The 26,858-nt window shown below is 39.4% G+C and overlaps 2 long non-coding RNA genes across 4 annotated transcripts; one reads left to right on the top strand and one right to left on the bottom strand.

The window, feature by feature from the left end:
• The first annotated feature begins 10,766 nt into the window (after positions 1-10,766).
• On the top strand, positions 10,767-16,400 carry LOC148133435 (uncharacterized). The gene is made up of 3 exons (XR_015746799.1): positions 10,767-10,882; positions 14,843-14,958; positions 15,855-16,400. It is a non-coding gene; the product is annotated as an uncharacterized LOC148133435 (long non-coding RNA).
• Positions 16,401-16,464: 64 nt separating this feature from the next.
• Positions 16,465-26,786, bottom strand: LOC148133434 (uncharacterized). Of its 3 annotated transcripts, none has more exons than XR_015746797.1 (3): positions 26,612-26,786; positions 20,757-20,835; positions 16,465-18,512 (listed from the first exon to the last, which is right to left on the bottom strand). It is a non-coding gene; the product is annotated as an uncharacterized LOC148133434 (long non-coding RNA). The 3 variants fall into 3 exon arrangements; XR_015746796.1 differs by lacking the exon at positions 26,612-26,786 and adding an exon at positions 25,888-26,599; XR_015746798.1 differs by lacking the exon at positions 26,612-26,786 and adding an exon at positions 21,317-22,937.
• Positions 26,787-26,858: the final 72 nt, after the last annotated feature.

The following is a 26,858-nucleotide window of genomic DNA, read 5'->3' as shown; positions in this document are numbered from 1 at the left end:
GAAATCAAAGAAAGCCTTTATCTCTCAGAATTATAGGTTTATGGGTATATATTTAGTACAAGAGAGCTCAAGAATTAACAGGCTATAAATACTTTGCAATATTAAGGGAACTTGTTTACAACACATTTTTAATTATTGAATAAAAGCCAGTATATTTCCTTATTTAAAAGTGAACAAAATGATTGTGCTACTCTGTACTTTCTACTCAATCACATTATCATGTTTCTCAGAGGTGGGGAACAATGACCCTTTTATGACTTGTGGACTTCAACTCCCAGAATTCTAGGAATTGATGTCCACAAATCATAAAGGGGCAGTTATTCTGCACCTCTGATGTACATAAAGACTCAAAGGAGAAGAAAAAAAAAACCAAACCAGAAAAGCCAACAATCTCCAAAGATATCCCTGGGGTCCTAAGATTATGCTTTAATTTTGAAGGAAAAATGATAATAAGAATATGGTGCCTTCAACAGAAAGGGTAAGCAACACATACAACCCAAAATGACAGTCTAACAATCTGAATACAACTTAGCAGGTTTTTTTGGTCATGCAACTGATAGATGGGACCAGAGGATGCGTTCCTTCTGCTCTCCAGGACCACAAAACACTCTTTATATCTGGAAAAACAGAAACAAACATCTTGCAATTGTTCCTCTTTTCAAATGAATAGTTTTATTTATTTGTATTCTCCTTCCACAAAAGATTCTAGGTGGCTTGCACCCATAAGACATTAACCATAATTTCCTGGCTAGCATAATAATGATGAGGGGTCCTTGGTGCTCTCTGAGGTTGCTTATTTTCTTGCAGACCTTTCATTACCCAAACTAGGTTAGGGCACAATGTAGATAAAATTAGTGGAAGTCAGGTTGAGGTCTGTGGATTGTATTTCTCTCCCCCTCCCCAACTATAATGTACATGTTCATGAGCAATTTCTAATTTGTGGGTGCTGAATACAACTTGATTTCTTTACTGTACCTATAAAAAGACTTACTTGATATAAAGGAATTTTATTTTCAGAATTTGCCTTTGCCTTTATGAGCTCTCTTTCAGGTACAGGCAGCTCACATTTCCAGAAGAACAGGCTTCGTTATCTTTCATTTAAACCATGGAGAAAGAATGTTGGAAACTACTGCTTTCAATTGTACACAGGTAATCCTTGACTTTGGTGGTTCAAAGTTACAATGGTACTGAAAAGAGTGACTTACAATCAGGCCTCACACTTATGATCATCACAGCACTCCATGGGCATGTGATCAAACTTTAGGTACTTGGCAACGGGTAGGTATTTATGATGGTTAGAGCATCCTAGGTTCACATGATCACCATTTGTGATCTTCTCAGATTGCTTCCAACAAGCAAAGTTAATGGGGGAAACTGGATTCACTTAACACTCATATCATTCATTTAACACCTATGACAAACAAGTCATAAAATTGGGTGCTATACTTAAGAATTGCCTTGCTTAGCAATGGAAATTCTGGTCCCAATTCTGGTTGTAAGTCGAGGACTACCTGTATACATCAGGTTCACATTTCAAAGCAAACGTAATGGTTAGAATACTTATATTGTCATTTTAATTTATTTCTTAATTGGCTTTACTAATTAATGGCTCAGCGGTACTTACCTGCTTTGTGTTTGTTTTCATACCTGTACATCCAGCAGTGTCAACGGTAATGGACTAAATAAAATAATAGCATATATAAGGTAAGTTCCTACTGTATGGCCCTTAATAAATGCCACTGCCCATGGTCACCAATTATAGGGGACTAGAGCTGGATTATGACTGAAATACGCAAGGTGTACTAATTTTAAAAAGACACATGACAGCGGGAGAAAGCAAAACATAATTTCTAATTGGTCAAAGTGTGTTTCAAAATGTCTTTTTGCTTGTTAATATGATGACTTTCTTTTAACAAATGAAGGTCCTTGCTCTATTCACACAAAATTCAAAGGCAACAGACTGCAGAATGAACAAGATAAGGATATGAATAAGCTCCAAATATCTCTGAACAGATTACACACTGGAACAGTTTTCCAGCATATGTAGAAAACACGAGCTTATGCATCTTGCTCCTAATTTTATTTATTTTTATTATTCCAATGGTTTCCTTCCTCCATTTATATTATATCATTCATCTAGAGTTCTTCATTAGGCTAGTATGTGACATGCCTCCATAGGGTGTTTTCCTTTATTAAATCTACGTGGTAACAGCAAAGGTAATCTAGAAATACATTTCAAATTGCATATCAGTACAGTAACAGACACACACTTCAGCTTGAAAAAATTGTTTTTATGGGGCTTGCCTGTACTACTTCCTATGGCTGATATTTTAATATAGCAGGAATTGAATAGTACTGCATAATTTTTTTCCCTTCTATTCTGCTTAGAAATGGGGAAGAGGGATTCCCCATGCTACAATATAAATTCATATTTTATGACATACCTTTTAACTTTAGCCAAGGATTGCATATAGCATTTTTAGACAGACACAAGGTTTATGGTAGGTTACCAGATTTAGCTGTGCCTAAATCACCTGCAGCATCTTGCTGATAGTAAGGACAGTAGCAATCTGTTTGGGCACATTTCAGACAGTATAATGATTTAATAATTATAAATAATTTAGAATTTAAAAACACACTCTTCACTAGATTCCCATATGGAAACCTTTCTAGGAAAACAACTTTTTGTCTTATACTGTTTGCTCCAGTGCTCAATGTGGAAAATGACAGGACTATTCAGTACAGGTTAAGCTGATCTCATAGTGATTTTTTCTAAGCTGCATAAACTAGCAGGGACTAGTATGGGCTGGCTTATGCACGCTTATAGGACACCAAAGTGGAAAAGCTGGTATACAAATGCTTTAAAATAGCCTTTTTATTTCTGTATTAGAACCATGTGGCTACTATTTTCAAACTATGCATTTTGTTTCAGTTTAATAAAATAATTACATCCAGGGTGTTCTTGCAAAATGATTTTATGCAATAAATATGTATTTCCTATTAGTCATTTATTCCACATTATCCACAGGTGGCCCTTACTTTGTATGGGCATTACAAACAACCCCAACCATTCATTTCTGTGTAGGAAAATAGGTTAAGAAAATGGCTTCTGTCTAGGAAAACAATGTGGTTTTTATGAATGTTTCTGGCATTTCTTTTGACTATTTCCTATGCTCCCCGTGTTTTTAATTCTGCACATCTTTCACTAAGTGAAAGCTATTCCCGAGCTTCTATTCTTCCATTTTCTAAATATTTAAAAAGGTTTTAGTTTTTTGTGGTTAATGCCCACCATATACCTCCAGCTGTGCGGCCTGGTTGTTAACAGGCCACAGACCAGTACCGGTCCAGGCCGGGGTTGGGGACTCCTTGATTAGAGGATGCAGAGCAGATCCTTGTGGCACCCAACTTCATACCTCTTTTCAATATAATGAGGAATCACTGATGAGCTCTCTTAAAGTATTATTTTGAGTCAGCTGTTTTTAGAATTTATCCACACACATGACAATGCATCTTCCTACAGGAATGCAAACACACTTATGAGCTTAGCAGTGAAAGATTCAGGGCTGAGTATCAGGACTTATCTACATATCCCTGAGTATGTATTTTCTCCCCATCCTTGAGTCAGCAGGAAAAAATATTACTCTGGAGAATACTGCCCACAATTCATCTTAGCATACTCCCAGAACAAGATCAACAGAATTGCTGCCTTCAAATAAATACCCACACAGTTTTCAAAGCACTAATCGACAGACAGACCCCTTTATGATGTGCTCTGGAATCTTTTCAGGTATTAATGTCAGGCTGACTGGTAATTATCTGGATCTTCCTGTTTCACTTTTAGAAGATAAGAATGATATCTGCTCTTCTATAGTTATCTGGCACTCCACTATTTCTCCAGGAATTAACCAGAGATATTACAAAACACTTTTGGAAAGGTTATCAGCTAGGTTCCTTCGGTATCCTAAAATGTGATTAATCTTCTCCTGGACTCATTCATTCAACTCATCAAAGTAAATAGGTATTCCTTGACCATATTGCCATCCGTTTCAGGTTTCAGTCTTATTCTTTCATCCTGTTCTTTAGTTTCCTGTTGGAATACACACATTCTGTTAAAATAAGAGCTGAGTGGTTCTGCATTTTCTTTGTTATCTAGCATTCTTTATTGAGCAGCTTTATACTTCTTTTCTTTTTTTTCTGAATATATTTAAGTAGCTGCTTTTTGTTATTTTTTTTTGATAAATTCAGCTCATTCCAAACTTTCATTTCCTTGATATTAACACGATCATTCCAGGCTATCTATCTGCACTTTTCCTTTGTGTTTTGGCTCTCTTTCCATTTCCTGGAATGTGTCCTTTATTGTTGTCCTATTCAGGACAACTATTTACTAATCTTTATATAAATTAGAAACAAAGAAACAAATTTCCATGACCCATATATTACTGTGATATTTATAAATACAAATTCCTGTGATCTGTGTATATAAGGAAAAAATTACTGTACATCTCAGTAATTCTAGATCTAATAAAATGAAATGACATACATCAGATGTCAAATCAATCTACTAAGATCACCCCAGAATATATTAGTAAATCCTGGTTTGTGTTTTAACCAGCCCTGTCCTGAAATATCTTCTAAAATAAATACCTTCCACAATAATTGTATAGACTCCACCAATTTCTGTGCTCCAAATGTTTTGAATCATTGATCCCATTAGCCATAGCATAGTCATATCCTGATAGATGATGGAATTTATCATCCTCTCAAATTGGCAACAGGTTCTGGGATATTAATGTACCCAGATGCTGTAATTCTGTCTCAAGTAGAAAAGGATTCCATAAGTCAATATAAAAATGTTCCCTGAAGTTAAAAAAAACAAACCCAAAAGCCATCAGTGGCTTTTGAATATCTGTGCTAGTGGATAGCTTATCTAACCTTGCTTCTACAATATAAACATTTGAAAAATAGTTGTGTTAATAATCACCAATGAAGCTTCCTTCCATGAGCTGGGAACACAGATATTTTTTGTCCATTTAGAAAATTATGTCAGCCTGCTAAATGGAATCAAATAAATGTAGCAAAAAGTTGCCAGGAGAATGTCAAGGTTGGATTGCTCCAAGAAGGAAAGCAGAGAAAACAGAGATTCACTTTGTGGCAGTGAATCCAGATGGCTTTGTAAAATCCCTAGATACATTACAGGCAGTCCTCAGCTTACAACAGTTCATTTAGTGACTGTTCAAAGTTACAATGGCACTGGAAAAAAGTGATTCATGACCGTTTTTTTACAGTTACGACCATTGAGCATCTCCATGATCACGTGATCAAAATTCATTTTCTTGGCAACTGACTGTTGACAGTTGCAGTGTCTCAGGGTCATGTGAACATCTTTTGAGACATTCTGAAAGGCAAACACAATAGGAAAGCCAGATTTATTTAACAACCATGATACTAACTTAACAATTGTAATGATTCACTTAACAACTGTGGCAACAAAGGTCATAAATGGGACAAAATTCACTTAACAACTGTCTCACTTAGCAACAGAAATTTTAAGCTCAATTGTGGTTGTGAATCAAGGACTACCTGTATAGGAATGAAGGTCAAACAAAATGAATGAGAGAAAGAAGAGAGAATTATAGGAGTTGAAGTCCAAATGTCTTAAAGTTGCTAAGTTTAAGAAACACTGCTGAAGAGTATGCTGGTTAGAAAGTCAAGATGGATAGGTATAAAAATAATCATAGCATAGCAGAGGTAGGTTTCCTACTCAAATATTGGTTTTGCAAATCACAAACTATTTAGTTGTTCACAAGTTTAAGAATATTTCTGCCTTTCCTTTTCAAAACAAATCCAAAATATGTAGGTGATACACCCCAAATTATCTAATGACTTGTGGATTCTTTTTTTCATTTCTGCATAATTCTTGCCCCCCCATATATATGTGTATTCTTTTAGAATGAAACAAAATCATTTTAAAGCTACCAGTACATATTTTTCTGCTATGAATAACAGCTGAAATAGAAAGCAAATGCCCCCTTGGGAAATGCCTCAATCATGTGAGATATTATATACAGACAATTTTGGTTTTTAACCTTTATTTTTTCCTCTCCCCCTCTTCTGACCTATAAAATAATATTTAAATAAATAGTTCAAAGTCTGCATTTATCTTCTTACCTCTCTTTCCAGGTTAATAGACCAAAACAAGTTCACCTTAGCAAATTTCTAAAAGAAACCTGGCATAAGCAGTTACATTAATACCATCTAAAATGGGGTGTTTGCCCCCTCCTTGGATGAGTTTTTGAACAATCAGGAAATTCCAGGGAGACAGATTATAAAGAGCAGGCCAGAATTGTCATGGCAACCATAGGCATGGATCCAAAAACCAGGTAACAAAATTACAGTTGAATACAAGCAGCTTCACAAAATCTGAATTGATTGGGAGGGGTGTGTGTATGTTTTCTTTTTTCAAAAGAAACAAAAAAGATTACGCAATTATGAGGAAATGTCTCTTTTTATTCAGCTTGTTGGCCTGAAAGGGAAAGCTTTGAAAGTGAATCTTTCTTTTAGAGTATTGAAACTGCTTTCTCAATTATTGTAGCTAGTACTAACCTTCACATATCTATGTCTCCAATGAAAACTGTAGTAGTTTTAAGCTCTTGAACACTATCATTTTGCCCTTAAAATTGATTCCAAGAACATTACTACATGGCAAACTGTGTGTAAACTCTCAGCTTCCTCCTCTTTCTCTTCCCTGTTCTATCTTTGAAGATGTTCCTCCCAAGTATGGGACTTGAAAAAGAAGCTACATAGCTACATAGCTATTGGTAACAAATAGATATTGTAGATAGTTACTGAATGTTCAATGCTAGCATGCATTCTGCACACAAATATCATTCTATCTGGGCTCCATGCGTACTCTTGAGCTTGGTTGGTTTTTGGGTTTTTTTTGTTGTTGCTTACGTTTCATTACCAAACTAGATAACATCATCAGTGTTAGAAAGGAGTGGGGTTTGCTCTTATAGTAGTGGCTTGCTCTGTCAATGTTGGTGAGAGTGTTCTTGGTGGTTTCTTGATTTGGCTGTTAGCTTGTTTGTCTATCTAGGACTAGGTAATTCCTTGACTGGGGTTTATTTTATTGTTGGTCTAGTGTTAATCTTGGTATTAATCTCTACTCATGTGGTTGTCATATTCATGCAAGATTTTATTCAAGTGTATTTTGTGCTTGGAAAGCCAAATTGAGTGTACAGTGATGAAAAGCTAGAGAAAATATACTTCAACCCATCTTCACTGCAACAAGAACACAATAAAGTATTTGCTTTTGTATTTAAACCATTCTAATCTTTTGACTTCCTATTTATGGCCTCTGTCAGTTTACGACATGGACTCTGACATGTGCATATAGGGTAGTATTCTTATTTTATAGAATGCAAGGAGGCTTTTTGCAACTGTTGACATGGATATGTCTTAATATTGCCTTTCTTCCTGCCTGCTGCTGTTACACCCTCTTTCTTCTCACAGTGACTTGTGCAAGGCCTTGCCCAATTTAATAGCACTGAGGCAAGAAAAGGATATTGGTGCTTTTGGTTTTTCTTGTTTTTAAATTATGCTCCATAGAACTCAGACCAGGATATTCCTAAACACCAAAATCTGTAAAAATTTAATCATGTGAAAGGTGCTCTGCATTAGTTGAGACTTACTCCTACCAGTAGGTAAACATATACAAAATTATGTCAACATGTTTCTTTTTCTGTTAACATATTTCTTGCTATGATTTGTGACCAGAGAATTGGGAAATCTGCTGCATTTCTGAATAGGATTTTCCAATAATATGTTGGTTCAGTATGATCTTTTTTAATTATTCAGTCTATACCAATATAAAATATCCATTGGATTTTAAGATGCTGCAGGAATGATTTTTGATCTTCAAAAGACCATAGAATACATTTTTAAAATGCAATCACAGAGAAAAACCCTAACATTTACCCATCCCTTCTTTCAGTTTGTAGAATTAGGAATGTCTCCTTTTCTTCTCAGGCAATTATTTTATTCCAGATTCTACAATTACAGTGTGTTCTAGTAGTACTGAAAAATGTTACCTAGTTTGGGTAATGAAATGTCTGCAAGAAAACAAGTAAGCTCAAGAGAGCATCAAGGACTCCTCAGTATTGAAAAAATATCCAGGCTTCTCCCAGTGAAAGCATATTCATTTAGAAATTCACATAATAAAAGAATATGTATTCAAATAGTAATGAAGAGTGAAGTGTGGGAAGCACAATGTTCTGTTGAATTATCCACAGATAATTCCTAGGAAACAAAGAAGACAAACATGCATATTCCAGATGGTTATAAACCAAGCATATAAAGAAAACATAAGAGTGTATTTTTATATTACATATATACATACATCTTATACATACATCCATATACATCTAGAAGTAGATTATTTTTAGGGCTGGGGAGGATTGAGAGTATGATGTGTAGGATTGAGAGTATGATGAGTCGGATTGAGAGTATCAAGTATGATTGAGAGCCACTTTGGCCTAGAGTAGGGGTATCAAACTCATGGCCTGTGGGCCAGATGCATCACGCGCTGGCAATGCCCACCCCTGGTTTAGCAAAGGAGGAAAAAGTCACGCTATGTCAGGTGATGACAATGTGAAGCCATGAGTTTGACACCCCTCTAGAGGTAAAAGTTCCAGATTAGAAAGCAAGAGATTGTGAGTTCAAGTGCTGCCTTAACCAGGAAAGCCAGTTGTGATTTTGAGTCAGTCACTCTCTCTCAGCCCAAGCCATCCACAAGGTTGCTGCTGTGGGAGGAGGGGGGAAGGAGGAGGGAGATGTGTTGGATAAGTTTGCCACTTTTAGTTTGTAAAATTAATAAAGGCAGGATTCAAACAAATAAGTAATTATTAGGACTTCAAATAGTGGCCTCCCCAGCAATGCCTGTTTTGTGATGTATGATAAAAACTTGAGTATTAACTCAAATATTACTATTTATATCAAAGGGACTTTTCTTGCTCATCATTTACTTTAATACCAGACTGCTCTGCCATCCTTAATGCTCCCCCTTGATTATAGTCACTGGCCTTACCTTACCTCTCAGGGTGGCACTTGAAATAACCTTTTTGTTTCTTGAAAACAACTTTTTTTTCAGGAATAAAGGAACAAATCTTGCTAGAGTCACTGGACCAACAGGATGGGGGAGGGGGGGGAATGCTTTGTCATCACCTAGGCCTAAGGGAACGTATTGAAGGTGGTGTCCAGAAATGTGTTTTGGGTACATACGAAGGTGTGATCAGCTCCCTTCCTGCTCTGATCAATTTTTGATTGAAAAATAGTCCTTGACTTGTGACCACAGTTGAGCCCAAAATTTTGGTTGTTAAATGAGACATTTGTGAAGTGACTTTTGCCCTATTTTACGACCTTTCTTGCCACAGTTGCTAAGTGAATCACTGCAGTTGTTATGTTAATGGTTGCTAAGTGAATCTGGCTTCCCCACTGACTTCGTCAGAAGGTTAGAAAAGGTGATCACATATGTCCTTGGGACATTGCAAACATTGTAAATATGAGTCAGTTGCCAAGCATCTGAAGTTTGATCATGTGACCATGGGGATGCTTGCAATGGTCGTGTGAAATACAGTCATGTCACTTCTTTCAGTGCCTTGAAGGGTCACTAAATGAACTGTGGTATTTTAACTGTTTTCCCTACTCTATCCTTCCCCTCCCTTACTCTTCCCTTTCCCTCTCTCCTCTTGGTCTATGCCAAGGCCTATTTGTCTTTTGTTGTACATAATTTGTAGTTGTGTTGTTCTTTTAAAGGTAAAACTAATAAAGTATTTTTCCAAGAAAATGAACTGTGGTAAATTGAGGACTACCTGTACTGCCACAGGAGGACAGGGCATTGGGCTAAAGAAGAGTTTTTTAACCTTAGTAACTTTTTAAGACTCCAACTGTCAGAATTCCCCAGCCAGCATGCTAGGTGGGAAATTCTGGGAGGGAAAAGAACAAAGATAATGATTGAATAAATAATAACCCAACTTATAAGGGCAGGAGTGACTTGTTATTATATTACACAGCTATCAACTACTGGGGATGCTCCAAACCTGGGATTTTAACCTATTTACAGCCAGACTTTCAAAAATCATTCGGATCTATTTTCCCAATGCTTGCCAGTCAATAAACTGAAATCAAATGCAGCAACAAGGGGTTTGGGCTGGTCCGAATGAGGCGAGAAGGGGAACTCCCCTCCTCCTTCCTCCTTTGCACCAAACAAGGACAAAGAAAAAAGAAAAAACTGAGCCAATGTTGGCAGGGGAGAATTGAATTGCGTAAGAAATTCCTCTGTCCCTTTCCCATTCGCTTCATTCCTGCCATTCAAGGGTTAACTTTATAAAAACAGATTTTTATTTTACCACCAGAGGAAGAAGGGGAGGAGGAGGGAATGTGTGTGTGTGTGAGAGAGAGAGAGAGAGAGGAGGAAAAAAAATCCAACACAGCGGCGAGGCTGCAGATCACAAGGCCATTCTGATAGCCTCCGTCGCCATGGTAACAGCAGTGGCATTTATCAGTTCCTTATGAGAGCAGGCACAGCAAATCTGCATTGCACATGGCAGCCTTCCAGCCTTTCAAATGAAAGAGCCCTTTGGACGGCGGCCAAGTGGGGAAGGCGCGGAGCTGTCAGGCCTACTTAATGCCGGAGCTTTGGGCGGGGGAGCCCTCGGTTTCCCAGAGTCCTTTGCTTCCGCCACGGGCAAGCTGCCAAGTCCCGAGCGGAAGCGAACGGAGAAGCCAGCGACCCCCCCACAAAAAAAACTTCGCTATTCATTGCTGTACCCTGAAAATTCTCCGCGTGCACAAATGCAGGCCCCGCCTCAATCCTGCGCTGCTGGTAGAGATTTGCGGGGGGCGGGGAGGGGAGATAATGCCGGGGAAGGGTCATTTAGCAACCATTCCAATCAGTTGCTCCTCTATGCAGAGTATATATATTTATGATAGAGAAATCGGTATGGAGCACACGAAATACATCAGATGTAAAGGGATACATGGCAAATTAGTACATTAGATGCAAAGGGATATATGGCAAATTGGCTATTGGCGTTCAGCAATATCCTTTGCATGTTCTCACTGATGGTGTGTTTGTTGGATTGAAAATGGGGCGTTGGGCCCATTTTGAAAAGGGGTTGAATTAGAAACTTGTACAGGTGAGAGAGGGTGAAAGCAGGTATTTTCATGTGTTCTTGCTCTTCTCAGGATGCATGGTATGTAAACTATTCTTTGTGGTTGCAATATAATGGTTTTGTATAGTTTCGTGTAATGTTGAGCTAAACCCTTGAAGCAGTCTTTAACAATTCACCACCATCACAGATTCCATTGGTATATTACTTTTTTTTCAGCTGCATTCCCTGTACCCCTGCACAGCCCCTTTGCGTGACTGTCTGCCTGAGTTCTGTAAAATATTAGATTGAGTGAACAGGATAATACTAAAGCAAATGATCCTCAAAAAGGACATTAAGTTTCTGCTTGTCTAAAAATGGCAGGATATTAGAATTAGAGGTCATCTGGGGTCATCAACAATTGTATAAATATATGCCCTGTACTACAGATGCAATAGTGGCAAATGTTAAAGAATTTATTGACAAATTATAGGTAGTGCTAAATGTAGCATTTAAAAGGCCACAATACTGTAGTTGTGCAGTACTTCAGATTCAAAGGCAGAAAAATGCATAGGAGCCCATGAAAGCCCTCAAATAGCACTTTTCTACAACGATGGACAGTCATATAAAGAGAATAAGGAGAGGGAAATAACATAACATGTTACTATGTTAAGATTTAATTCTGCCACTGAAACACAAGTGATGAAAATGTGGTGTGAGAGATAGTGATACTGATGTTGTATTGTTAGATGTGGATACCTGTGTGTGCAACCCTTTAAAAGAAGCTGTATCACTGAAATTGTGTAGCTGTCCCTACATATTCATCCAAACTCGTACAACACGATTGTGGGAACGGATAGATTTGATTTACTGAATTGTGGATAGGGCTATCTATGTTATGTCAGAATATAGATTTTATTAAAGTTGATGGATATATTACAGTACCTGATTATTATTCTGAGGAATCTTTATAATGAACAAGTACTGTCAGAAATTAGTCCAAGGGTAGTCCATGAAGAATAGTCCATGAAGAATACATAAAGTTCCTGTATCAGTTTAACTTCTTCAGCAATAAAAAAGAAAAATTCTGAAATGACAACTGGAATCAAAATTGGTGGTTGAAACACTGTTATAGATGACTCTATTAGCCATAAGTAAAAACAATGTTAGAAGAGTCTATTATTAAAAATGGAAAGAGGTAATGTCAATCAGCATGTATAATAAACCCACAGTTAACAGTGTGAATATAGTAGATGGTTTTGATTTTGAGGGACTTAGAAGCAGAAGATGATCAATATGTTGGAGAAAAATGAAGTAATTAAGAGGCTAAAAACATAAACGTATGAAACATGGTATTTCTATGAGAAAGATCAGAATACGGTAGTTAAAACTGGGTTTTCTAGTGACAGTTAATGACATTTGAATTACAGATTGGAAATTTATTAAGAATACTATGAACTGCAAGAAGAACTGACTAATTGTTGGACCAGATAAACACTATTTTCCTGAGGTGATGATTTGCAAGCCAAAACTCACATATTTGGGCATGTAATGTGAGATAACAATGGAATTAGAAAGAATGAATGTTTGGCAAACTGAGGGAAGCAGAAAAACAATGAATAAAGTAGATAGATGGTATCAGGAGATCCACTGGCATGTTCTTAGAAAAGCTGTAGACTGCCACTAGGTTAAATTATCCTATACAGCTGGCAAGAGTTGGGTCTAACTTGGTTGTAATTAACTAAACATGAAATAGTTCTATTCCAGTCTGAACTAAATTGTAGTCATTCAATGGTTACTTTTTAATGTGGAAGTGGGTGGTTATGGCATTTTTCTGGGATGTTTTTGACTTCCCTGTATTTTCTGAAGATCTGCCTTTCAAGTCCTAACTCTGTCCATCTTAGCTTAGCCCAGATAAGTTAAGGCCACATCTACTCAGACTAAAGTCTATAGAATATTTAAAAAGGTGATGCAGTAAAGTAGAAAATCATAACTGGTAGCTACTAAAACACCTAACAACTGTAGGCAAGTGATAATTTATAAAAAATATTTCTCACATAACAAAGTATAGCATGACTTTCTAAAAGGTAAATGAATGAGCATTAAGCAAAATTCTAGAAAGCTTGCTTTATAATTTGGATGCCACAATAATGTGGTGAGATGCTGAATTAAGCTGGGAATTAAACCTCCATGAAGGAATGGCCGAGGACAAAACCCTTTCCTTATTTTTAAGAATAAGTGCTTTTCTAATTTAAAGTATCTCTGGCATTTATTTCTCTTGTCTCTCTTTAAGACATTTCTTAAAAGTAGAGCTATATAAGTGATGGAGCAAAAATATATGAGCAAGAGATATTCTTCCATGTTTTATGGTACTCTAAAATGGAAATCCCTGGATAGTATGATATACACATATAGAACCCTAGGTTTTCATTAATGAAAACAGAACCTTGCCTTTTAAAAAATGAAAAAAAAAAAGATTTATCAAGTAGATGTCATGTATGAATGTTCCTCTGCATAGGATCTATAGTATACAGCATAGCAGAAAGGAGTTTGGTACAAGACAAAGACAGGGCACTTTGGCTACTATGGTGAAATGTAGAATTCTGCTGTCTAACTAAGATCAACATGCAGGGAGAGCTCGTGTGGTTTAAGTGCAGAGCTAAAAACAGATCCAGGTTCATGTCCACCCTCAGCCATGAAAGTTCGCTTTTGGCCAAATAACACTGACTGGGTTGTAGATAAGGAGAAAAAACGGGGAGGAAGTGTTAGGAATGAGCTTATGGAAGAAACCAGGCAGACAGCCGATTGACTGTTTTTTAAAGCAGGACAGGGAAGACCAGCAACCTGGAAGAAAACTGTCTAGGAACTGAATAAATTGGAGCAAGGTTTGCTTGTGGATTATTGTATTTGTAGCAAAGTCTGATCAGGACTTGATTTACATTCACACGCACACCCTGCCTGCTCATTCTCCTGCATTTTGCTGACATTGTGAGAATCTCCTGAACAGGCTGGTGATCGATGCCGCAGTGGGGGAGGGGCGAGAGGCTCTGGAAGGTTTTCTTCTCAATGAAGTGTTTTCCTGGGAACTTTATCCCGTTTGGCATTACTGAAAGGACAAGGGCTTCTGCTGGCAATAGAAACCAATTGGCATAATTCTCTGCCTCCTCCCCTCCCTCTCCTGTTTATGTTCTAATCTTTTCTGAGATGCGAACATGAGGGGAGGTAGAAGAAAAAAGGGGTCCATTTTCTTGCAGTGTGATTCAGAAGCGCTTAGCACCAGGAGAATGCAAATTGGGGTTTGGAAGCAGTTCAGGAAAGCAATGCCTGGCATTCATTCAGAAGTGGTTGTGTCCCAGTCCCATTAATGTCAACAGTCTCTTTCCAGTCCACCCTTCAAAGAGCTGTTGTCATTACTCTCTGCTAAAGAATGCATTCCTGCACACAAATACTACAAGCAGCTTTCATCTATATCTCTCTCTTCCAAACAACAGCTCAAATCCGGCAGAAACTTGGCAAAATTAAAAGGGGGCAGTCATTTTCATTTTCCAGTACCACCTTTTAGATCAGTTTCTATACAAGTAGGTTTATTGGGAACTCTGTACTACTAAGCTGTGCCTCGGATTCCAGATTTAGATTAATTAACGTTCCTTCACTTTTTTTTTTTCAACCACACCAAATCCTGAAATAAAACACAGACACTCCACCAAGCATCATTACATTTCAGAATATTTCAGAGATGGGAAGGAAATTAAATGGAAGTGTTGCAGGAGTCCAACTGATAAAGGATTTGTGGAGTTTCAAGCTTTCTCTGGTACTGCCTTTTTTAAAAATCTTATCTGCATTATGCTTAAATTATCATATGCTTTGTTAGTAGCCTACTACCATCTACCACCTCCTCCTTCCAAGATAGTATACTATAGGCAGAATCTGCCCCCATACTGTGTTTGCCATCTTTACAGTGGCACCTATATGTTCCCGGTTGGACAGGGCAAAGCACGTACAGGGTTTTAGTGCTACAGATTCAGTATGATCTAAGCTTTGAGGAGTGGGGGGGAGGGAAACTTTTGAAAAACAAAGGTTTTTTCATGTTTATAGCATAGCTCAGCCCTTCACTATTTTCTCCTTACATCAGAAAACTGACATTCCCTTTTGATTACAGTGGTGCTGGGCTTACGTTTTCCCATCCCGCATTTTAAACAATCTCAAACTTAATCTTTCCAGTTCTAAAAAAACAACCCGTTTTTCTTGCTTCATCTGTCACAGAGTTAAAAGTATGCAAACGGTTTCATTTTTGCTAAGTTTGTGGGAGGTTCATCCATACAGCCAGCTTTGATCATATTCCAAGGAGAATGGTTTGGGAGAAGGTCAGAAATCTGTGCCATTGGCTATTTGTTGCTCAGCATGCTGACGATCCTTTCCCTCCTGCCTCCTCCCCAAATGAGGACCATATGTGTTGCTAGCATCAAGGACACAAAGAGAGCCCAGACCAATACTCCTATTGTGGTGTTATTTGGGTCAAATTATATTTAAAAGCTTTTAGTAAGAAAGAGCTCTGATGTATGCAAGTGATGCACTGAAGACTTCAGATGCCACCAAATTATCAATGTTAATATGGTGCAAGGCAGAAATGGTAAAATGCCAGAGATGTGTTCATGTTGTCCATAATTCAATAAATTTTAATTCCGTCAAATTTTATTCCCTCACCAGTTTTCCTCTGAACTGCCTGCTTTCCCAAGGATGGCTCAAGCAAGGAAAAAGGATGCAGAGCGTTGAATTACAATCTCTAAGCTTGCCAGATCCAACTGTGGTTGGATCAAGCTTGATCAAATTGTAGCAGTTCACTAGTCAGCAGAATGCGGTGAATTTCCTGGACTGAAAAAGGACCTCAACCCTTTTTCTGATGTGTGAGGCCCATTTCATGTCTCAATGAATCACATTCAAGGCTAATGGTTTTAACTATTGCTACAGCATAAGGCACGTAATATGTTGGCGTTAGGAGGCAAGAGCACCTTTTCCTATCTGCCTCTCACCCCTGCTTCCTGTTGGGAGTCAGAAAAAGAAATCCCCCTTCCCCCAAGTCCATTGGCTTTCTTTCTAAACCTGGTAAGATGAATAAACCATCAATTGTAGTAGAAATATGTGTGCCTATGCACAGAAAGAATCTCCAGTAGCCTGAAAAAAATAGATTAAATTGCTATCCTTTGATTGATCTCCTAAAAATATTTTTTTCCTTCCCTGCCTCCACCTGCTTTTAAAAATAGCTCTTTTCAGAATCTTTTCAATTTACACTTCAAAAAAGAAGAGATGAGTCAGGAAAGGGGTTTTTAAATCAATATTTTATTAATCAGAAGCACAGGTCAACAGCTGAGATCCCCCCTTTCTTTTGGCACCCCCTTTTGATAAACAATCTGTGTACAGGCAGAATTGAGGATGGGAGGAGCTGAGAAAAGAGGGCAGCTGGCTAGCTGCTGGTAACCAAGCTAATAATGTTTAGCGGATTCTGCACCATCAGGAGGGTTACAGAGCCACGAGGGTTACAGAGCATCCCATGGTGGGAATAGCCTTGGGGAAGAAAAATTACTGATTGTGTTGATTTAGTCATGTTGATTGTTTATGTTCCCAAGAGGAGAGAGAGCTCAACAAGGTCTTTAGGGGCAGAGGGAAGGGAGGAGGGAGAACACAGCAGAGAAATAGAGGGAAAGATAGCACACCAAGGCCAGGCACTGTACAGGGCTAGCAGCCCTTTTCCTTACATGCAAGCCTGTGTGCAGAGAATAGAGCAACATCAATTAAGATGCATATCCAAGTATGTGGACTTCTAAGATAAACTAAGGGAAAGTTAATTTCAAACACAATTTATGGCTGCTTTGTGCATTAGAGATTAGTAAATGGTTGCATCACATCAACACACTGACTGGAAAATCAACACCATCCAAGCCAGAGGACTTTGTTACTAGCAAACATGTTCAATGACATCTGAGTTGGATTTGCCAGTCAAACCCAAATGTGGGGTTGAATTGTTTGGCTTTGTTTAAAGTAAAACATGACAGGTGCTTTTGTAGTACCCAATTCTCAAAGTTGACAACAAGCATAGAATGAAACTCAAAAGGAATGAAGAAACTAATTAAAAATTGCCCCAAACTCTAATTTGCTAAATTAGAGGCTCTATATTGGCTCTATTCTCTGCTTAAAGGTTTTCCCTCATGTCAAATTCTAATCCTAACTTTGGAAACAGTTGAGAATTTTCTGTTGCCTTTTCCTCCCTATTCTTTAGCCGATAGGACTCCCTTTGTGTGTGTGTGTGTGTGTGTGTACACGTTGTAACTGGTACATGACATATATAACAGATGGAAACAGCAATAAGTACAAGCATAGAGGCCAACATCCATTTAGTCACCATCCTCCATTGCATTAATCTGCTGAATAGTGTAGCATCAGTCCCAAACCAGTTGTTCCAGGATGGGAATCTGGCAGCTGAAATGCAGGTACACCTTGTCAGTAGGAGGGAGAAAAGCAAGCCTTGTTTTTTTTCGAGTAAAAGCATCAATGCTCCTTGTGAAGTGGCTGCAGTCCTCCTCATCGTATTGAAGTCTACTGAACCAAAACGACAACCATCAGCTGTTATTGTGGGGAAACCAGGGTCCTATTATACCATACATTGTACATCTATGCTCATTAGTGCTAGGCTTGTTCCACAACAGGAATCATTTGCCAGGTTCCTGCAGTTCTCTCTCAATTGTGCCCACCAGCAGGAAAGCAGGCTCTTGTTTTCAAACCTTTTTTTTTTTTTTTTTTGCTGCATAGACTAGGTGATGAAGAGTGGCTTCCCCTCCTTCAATGGTTGGACAGGACAAAGATCAGCTAAATAAAAAACCTTGAAGGACATTGATGAGTCCACAGTTCTATTTTTTCCTGTTGGTGAAGTAACCTGTGGAAAGGGCCTGAACTTGCAATGCAGAGAATGGAAAAGTCTCAGTTGGTCACCTTTCTGCCTGCCATGGAGGGGACGGGAGGTACCCGTTACCTGTGATGAGGCTGCTAGGCTGCTTTTTGGAGCCAATAAATCAGAAGGAGTTAACATAATTGCAAAACAGATTTTTAAAACCCTGTAGCAAATCTGGATTGATCATTACAATCCTTCAGATGCAAAGTATTTTTTTATAATTTTCCATTTCCTTATTGATTTCCTAGCATTTCTTGCAGAACTGAGAGGATATGTACCCCTTTGGTAAATGGATTGCTTCCAGGGCCAAAAGTTGAAAATCTTTTTTCTTGTTTCAGATAGACTATAACTGTTCATGGAGGCTTCATCAAATGTTCAAAAAAATTTTCCCCTCTTTCTCTTCCACCCTTATCAGATGCCACCTTAAGAGACAAAGATGAAATCCAATAAACTTTTGTTCCCATGACACATCTGGGTAAAACACACAGGTCAAAGTTATGCATTTCATAGGGCAACCTTGAGCTGGAATGTAAATCATATCAAGTAGGAATAGGGTAGCTAGGAAAATAAAAGGTAGCAATAGGATAGCTGAGGAGTCAAAAGCCCCCCTTTCCCTGACCCTTTCGAGTTTGGCAAAATCCTTGTTTTTTTGAAGACTAAAAGGAAAATTTACACAACATTTTCCTGGGGGGAAAAACTTATGCTGCTGAATCCATCTTCTTGGCAACATTTTCGGAAGTGCCTCCTTCCTAGCATTGAGAGAGAATGACTGATCCAGGGAATGACTCATCCAGCTGGCTTTCATATAGTTAAGGCAGGACTTGAACTCACAATCTTCTTTACTTTTTAAGCCTAGTGCCTTAACTACCAGACCAAACTAGATTGCCTGGAAACATCTAGAATAATAGGAGGAAATGACCTCAATCAGCCCCACATTCCAGAACTCAACCTTACAAGGAGGATGTAAAGGAGAGGAGGGAGGCACATATCTGTAGCCTTTTCCCCACTTCCCTAATCCCTTTCAGTCCTCGCCTCAATTCTGGGGATAATCTGCAAGTGAAAATGAGCACAGAGAAATGCACATGGAAAGGAATGCTGCCTCAGTCCTCTACTCCCACAAAAGTGATCCTTTGAGATCAAATTGATTAGGACCAACCTTTCAGGGAAGATGGCTTATAGGGCAACTGAAAATGCCCAAATCTCTCCCCTCCTAGAGCATGCAGGAAGAAGGAAACATTTTGAAAGACAGTCCTTTGTACTAAAAAAGCTTAGTCTTTTTATTGCAAACATTGAGTTTTCTACTCTTTTTGCAACTAGCTACTTTCCTTTCTTAAAAAATTCAAATGCTAGTTTAATTGCAACAAAGTTGTTCCTTTAGCTGCAGAGAGGGAATCATTCAGATTCTATTATCATTGAGCTCAATAGGAATCTGTAGAGCAATCAGGCAGGAGGTGAGGAATGGAGATTCGGGAAGAAAGGTGGGAGAGGTGGAATAGGGTGGGGGTGAGTAGTTTGCAGGCAGAATTTGGAAAGTCCAAGGCTTAAAGTCATCGTTGGGAAAAAGAACATTATTTCCCTAGTGTGTATACACACAAGCAAACTTGAGTTCATGAGTCTTCTGTGGACAGATACAGCTCACGTTTTAGAAAAAAGGACAGACAAACGAACCCCGCTTACAATACATACAGAAAATAAAAAAAATAAAACTTTTATTCTAAGTGAGTTTAAAACATTCCTTTCTCAAGACTGGTGAAAACTCATCTTTCTTTTCGCCCTGCTTTGCTGGCCAGGCAAACCAGGTGAAGATTCTTTTTATGGCTTATTTCAGCATTTCCCCAAGAAAGCTTAAAGAAACCTTATCTCTGGTGATTAAAGATGTTCAATAGCTGCATAGAAGCGCCATCCATTTCCCTGCAGTATTGTCACAGGGGAGGAGAGGGTTAATAAGTCAGAATAGTTAAAAGGTTTTTCTACACACACAAACACAGCCTCCAAGGCTTTTTTTTGCTTAGTCTTATGTCAGAGAAGGGAGATACATTGCCTTTTTATGATTTCTTGTGTAAATCAGTTATTATTAGCATAATCTTTTCACATAAATTCTTTGACCTCTAAGACACATACAGATCTTAATATTATATATACAAAAGACAAAAAAAATCAGACCTCTTAGTTTTTACACACAACGTTGCTCACTTTTATCTTAAATCTTAGTTTGGTTCCAGTTCAAACATACTTGTAAAGAAGACTTAGCAATTCTGCAATCAACTGCATAAGAAATCCTGTTTTCCATATTAACTTCCTTACTTTAAAAGACAAAAATCCAATAAGCATACTTGCTGAATGATATACTTGCAAAATACACAGTAGTGGAGGAAGATCAGAGTTCCTTTCTTTTTTTCCTTTTTCCTTTCCATAAAGAGTAAGGGCCCTTCCTCTCTATTTCAAGGACTTCATTTAGAAACTAGGCTGGTAACTTGCCCAGACATGCATGTGCACACACATACACAAAACACACAGAGACTCCCTGGGCAGAAATACAGAATTTGGAGATACTTGCCAAGCTACTCCTGTCAAACAGCTGTCTGGTTCAAAAGATCCCTTTTACTACCTTTGCCAAGCAACACCTTCAGACAAAAATGGGCTGAGCTGGCTAGGTGTTTACTTACCAGACTGAGTCCACTGGCTTTGGTTAGCCTTGTGTCCTATCTCGGGGTGCCAACTGTTACAATTTGGGGTTTCCACAAGCTGAGTTAAGAGAAACAACAAATAAAAGAAAGATGAAATTCAGACACACTGTGCAAAAGAGATTTTATTCTCAAGAACAAAAGGCCCTGTTTTTGAAGGTAGTCTACAAAGAAAATGGGGTGCAGGGGTGTGGTTTGTGTATATGTTGGTTTCCAGGTGTCCCTCCTATGCAGTTTGGGATGTGTGAAAGCAGACCTTCTGATAGGCAGATTCCATCTCTAGCCTCTGTCTTTATCTTGAGGAATTCCTGCCAGTCAGGTCTACAAAAGGGGTTGGGGGGGGGGGGCAGATCAGAGGCCTTTTAACTTCTAACAGGGGGAATGGGGGTAAAATGTGGGGAGAGTGTTACTGTTGATGACAATGGGAGAGATTTATTAGGCTTTCTCACTTGAGAGGCAAGGAGAATCTGGCAGCAGCAAGTATAGCATTCAGAGGTAAACCAATTGTCTTTTCTGTTCACTTGTCTTTTCTGTTCACTTACTTTAAGAAACTGCAATAAGGGATGTAGATTAGATGGGAAAAGCAGGCGGCAGAAACCAGGAGAGGAAAGAGCTGAGTTTTGGAAATCTTTACTGAGAAAATGTCACCTGAGAGAATAGAGTGAAAAAAGCACTGGAGTCATTTAAAACTGGAGAAAAGGGGGAAGGTGGATCGCAGACATCTTTTTTTTTTTTTTTTTAATGAGATTTTACATCTCAACAGGATACAGTTCCTGGCTTTATTTTCAAAGTGGAACAAAACAGGGGCTGTACAGAAAAAAGTTTCTCAGCTGCAGCAAAAGTAAAATACAAAAGAGCCTAGTACTGCACTCTGAATAACATTGGTGTCTTGACAGGCATCTTCTGGCAACCTACAGACAAAGTTTTACTTGACACAAATCAGGAACTCATTTGCAAGCATTTGTGGAATGCGAGAACACAGTTTCCCAGCTTTCCTCTTTCTTTTCCCCCAAAGCAAACCAGCTGCGGTTGGCAGAGGCTACATTTACAGCCACGGCCCAACAGTTGTAAGGGAATTGCTTGCCTATGATCTACCTTCATAAAGGCAATCTCTGACCCACTCCCCACTTCCTTCCCTCCAGCATTTCACAGAAGCACAGGCTGAATCAGGGACCACTCCTCTAATAAAGGTGGAGCCACTGACTTGTTTTCCAAGCCAGATAGGGGTGCAGGGTGGTTTGGTTTCAGCAAAAATCACAGTTCCTTATGTCATTTGAAAGATCAGGTTTCCTCCAACAGGCCTCCTTTAAATGCCTTAAATAACCACCTTCATCATACATTTAGCCAGCAAGTCAGGAAATGATGGGGATGATAATCTGAAGGAGGCTGTTCAATACAAACTAATGTGTTGCGATTTACATGGCTGTGGATTTAAGCTACTGCATAAAGCATTACTTATTTTGGCACCTACAGAAATATGCCTAGAGCAGTGGATATTCCAAGCCAAAAATGGGCTCGGGTGAGAATTGCCTAAGGCAGATAGCCAAGGTGAGACTCAGTGTGATCTCTATAGCTATTCAGATCCAGTGGGGATTTGAAACACAGCTCTATAGATGGGTGTTTTTCAGCAACAATAGGCTGCTTGAGTTTGGCAAACTTTTTTTTATTCTGAAATTCATGATAATGCTGAAAGTCTGTTGGCTAGTAACCTATACAAAACTGCTAGCCAAGCCCTTCCTCCACACATGTAATTTTCTTGGCATAGTTTAATACTGTACTGAGTTTTTTCAATGACTCCTTAATGACACATGGCACTTCCTATTTCTGACATTTTCTGGTTGCATTGGGAAGATGGCAGTTGGTTTAGACTGAGGCCAATGATATCTTTTTTTAAAAACTCTTAGCTCAGGCTCTTCCTCCTCTTAAATCATCAACATAGATGTTTGAGAAGAGACCTCTAGATCTAATTATTGCCCCACCCTCTCCTTCTACCACACTAACAATCTGGTGGAAATGCTGCTTTGGATGGCCACAAAAGTAGCTTCCCCTCACCCTGGCATATTATTTATTTTTATAAATCACTCAAGCTGGCAAACATACCTGTTATTTTGTCCTCCTATTTCCCCCACAATTACAACCCTGTGAGGTGAAGTTGGGCGGAAAGAGAACTAACGGCCCAAAGTCACCCAGTTGGTTTTCATGCCTAAAGTGGGACTGGGATGTTTAGAACAAAAACTCCCAAGACCCCAATGATGTTTTTTTTTAAATCTGAAACATTTGGAGATAGACTGGGAAACTGTCCAGAAAGACTGTACTGAGGAGTTGCTGCTTTGCCCCTTCTTCTTCTTTTTTGCTCCTTCTCACTGTAGCCAGCTGGCCAAGAGGCCTCTTTCTTTCTCTCACCTCCTGCTTCTTTGCTGGCCCCCCATATTTTTATTTGTTGTAAGCAAATTGACAGAGTTGAATAGATAAATCGTTCAGTTCTTTCTAACATCTTTTAAAATAGGATCTCTGGGTTCTCCTATCAAATCTCCCATTGTTTTTGATGAATCAGTTTGCTGCTGACAAAGCTGACTCTGTCCCCTCACTTGAGGGAAGGTGCTTGAAGAAATGTGGCCAGGCATCTTTGTCCTTTAGCACAGAGGTCTCCAACCTTGGCAACTTTAAGACTAGTGGACTTCAACTCCCAGAATTCTGGGAGTTGAAGTCCACAAGTCTTAAAGTTGCCAAGGTTGGAGACCTCTGCTTTAGCAGATGGGCATTCTCGTCTTTGCCGCTCATGCTTATTGAGGGAAGAAAGTTTGTTTTGTTTGGGAGGGCTGATTGACATTTAATTTCAATTTACTTCCTGTTCATTTATTTTGATTGTGATATTGATTGATTAATCATTGAAGGGTAAGGGCAGAAGTTATCTTTCAAGGCACATATTTCCTGGATTGACCTATCCTTTAATCCCCATAGGTATCAATGATCCTTCTGGGGAGCTTTCTCAGCAAGCCCTTGACCCAAGACTGTGAGAGAAACCTCCTCCTGCTGACAGGAAAGCCTTCAAAGCATGGTGGTATTGTCCCCAAATTCAAAGGTCTTTTAGCAAGAGCATCAGATATCTTCAAGTACAAATAACAGGGAAGTCAGATCTAGCGTCTGGAACTAGCTCTTTCTAGCTGCTGAATCAAAAGAGCAAATAGAATAATTTCATACAGGTGAATTATGAAATGTGTAAAGAAAGGCACTAATTAACTTAAAAGACTGGGCAGTTTGTGTAACTGACTGAATTATTAGTCCTTGACTTATGACAATTCAGCCAAAAAAAACCTGTTGCTAAGTGAAACTGTTGTTAAGTGAATTTTGCTCCATTTTATGACCTTTCTTGCCACAGTTGTTAAATGAATCGTTGCAGTTATGTTAATGGTTAAGTGAATCTGGCTTCGACACTGACTTTGTCAGAAGGTTATAAAAGGTGATCACATCATGTCCCTGGGACATTGCAAACATTTTAAATATGAGTCAGTTGCCAAGCATCTGAAGTTTGACTGGGGGGGGGGGGGGGAGAACCCAATCCAGTTTGAGAACAAGAGTGCCTGTTGCTATGGAAGTAGTCCTTCCAAAGTGTTCTACCAGGATACTGGCAGCCTCCTTTTGCGCTTCCACTTTAAGCTATTCAGCATTCCCTTGAAAGGCTCTGAGGCCTTCTCAGGACGGTTAGCCAAGGTCACACTCTGAGGATCAAGGCAAGATTCTTTCTGACCTTCTTCCTCAATGCAATGGTCCTAGGAAGTCCAGCTTTTCAGAACTGGTCAGCTTATCAATTTATCAGCTTATCCCATTTATCTACTGGACTAGTTAGGCGATCTCCTATTTCAACTCCTCCCTCTTATTTAAGTCTTAGGATACGTTCACCTAATGTTCGAAAGCATGCTTTTTAAACCGGGATTTGGGGATTTAGCCACAACTGGTTGACAGGAAATACAGGTAGTCCTCGTCTTATAACAGTTCATTTAGCGACTGCTTTAAGTTACAATGGCACTGAAAAAAGTGACATGCTCGTTTTTTCACACCTATGACCATTGCAGCATTCCTGTGGTCATGTGATCAAAATTCAGACACTTGGCAACTGAGTCATATTTGTGACAGTTGCAGTGTCCTGGGGTCATATGATCCTTTTTGTGACCTTCTGACAAGCAAAGTCAATGGGGGACTCCGGATTCACTTAACCATGTTATTAACTTAACAAATGCAATGATTCACTTAACTGTGGCAAAACAAGTTATAAAATGGGGGCAAACTCAAATGTTTCACTTAGCAACATAAATTTTGGGCTCAATTGGGGTTGTAACTCAAAGACTACCCGTACTAGGTCATAAACAACCTTTACTGTAGCAACCAAACTCTGACTTGACTGCAGAATTCTCACTGGTTGGATTCACATCATGTTCAGCCTAGCTATGTGACCAATGCAGGCTGCTTCTGAGCCTTTGGAAGCCAGAAATTCAGTTAATTTAATAAACCCTGTTTGAATATGGGGTGTTGGTATGGCTTGCACAATCTTCATGTCTGATGCCTGGAGCAAATCAGGTTAAGACTGCAATCTTGGGCACGTACCATGGAATTAAGAGGGGTTTTCCTGTGAAAATTTTAAAACTAAAAGTTTAATTCAACCTCCTGCAAACTGCAGTTCCTATAATCCTTAGCCTCTTGTCTTCCAGCTGTGTTTATGCCAGCCTTTGGATACTCATTTGGCCAGGGCGACTTTTGGTTTTGCATTACTGCATTAAACCGAGACTCCTTGATACATCAGGAAGGTCTAAACGTTCCTATTCTGGAAGATGCCATCTGACAATACCCGTGAAATGTATTGCTCAAGGCTGGTGCTGGCTGAGGTGTTGATTTTGGATTTTCACAGGGTAGCAAGGTGCAACCCTGCCTTTGCACTGCCAATGAAACCAGTGCTCTTTTCTGGATTCGTTTTTCCTCTCCCCTGGCATCGAAGGAAAGTAAAGCGCTGAGCAAATATTATTGCAAGGCACGGGTTGTGCAGCCCAACCCATCCATAATATGCTACAATTTCTCCGCGGGCAGCACCGTTTCTTCACTCTGGGGAATGTTGACTCACCCCGGACAGTTCATTACTCGGCAAGGGTTGGAGCAAACCGGTGACGCAACCTGGATCGGCCTGCCCAGGGACGCCTCGCAGGCTTTGCAACCCGAGCGCACTGCCAGCCAGGCAGCGAATCGGGCTATGCAAGCGGGGGGAGGGAAGGACGGGAGGACTGTGAAGCCGGATTCCAAGCAGTCGGCCCCTCTTCCCTTTATCCAGGGGAGCTAAACTTCCAGGCGGCTGGAAAGGACCCTCTCCGAGCTGTGCTGGGGCATAACTGCATTTCTCTTGGGGACAGAAAACGCAGAGCAGTTACTTCAAAGCAAAACTGACTTGCAGCTGAAGGTTGGGGGAGGTGATTACCGATAGATTCCCTCAGGGACAAGTTTTTTGCAACCTTAGATCCTGAATGAAATTCATTTAACTCCCGCTATGCTCAGTAGACACCTACGCAGGACCCGAACCTTTTACCATAAGGGAATGCAAGCTTTGCAACATGTGAAGAGGTTGTGACCTAAAAGGTTTATAAGTATTGCAAATAAATAGTCTCGCAAATCCCACCCAGTCATTAATATACCGTAATTTGGGCCACCAAAGCGATATTTATATAAAAAAAACCACCCACATTTAACAGCTCAGTCATTGCTAGCGATTAAAAAGATCGCTGCTGCGGTTCTCTAAAACGGAAAGGGGGAAAAATTTTTATACCAAATCATCTCTCTCCCGCCCCTTTACACACACAAACCCGATGCGTTTGTAAGCAGAAAACTCGTCCAGGAACGCGCAATCATCTTCCGCATGTGCTTTTCTGGCTGCCTGTTTGCTTTGGGGAAAACTGCCATGAAGGAGAAGGGGAGGGAGAAACCCAGCGTTTAATTTTCCAAACATAGCCTCCAGTCTGCATGTCGGAGGGGGGTTTGTGTTTGTGTGTATATGTGTGAGAGAGGGGGAAGTGTGTGTGTGTGTGTGTGTGTGTGTGAGAGAGA

Source organism: Notechis scutatus, chromosome 1 (assembly GCF_049901735.1).
Source record: "Notechis scutatus isolate UNSWTSFEM ecotype Mainland chromosome 1, rNotScu1.2, whole genome shotgun sequence".
NCBI lineage: Eukaryota > Metazoa > Chordata > Lepidosauria > Squamata > Elapidae > Notechis > Notechis scutatus.
This window is presented reverse-complemented; position numbering and strand designations above follow the sequence as displayed.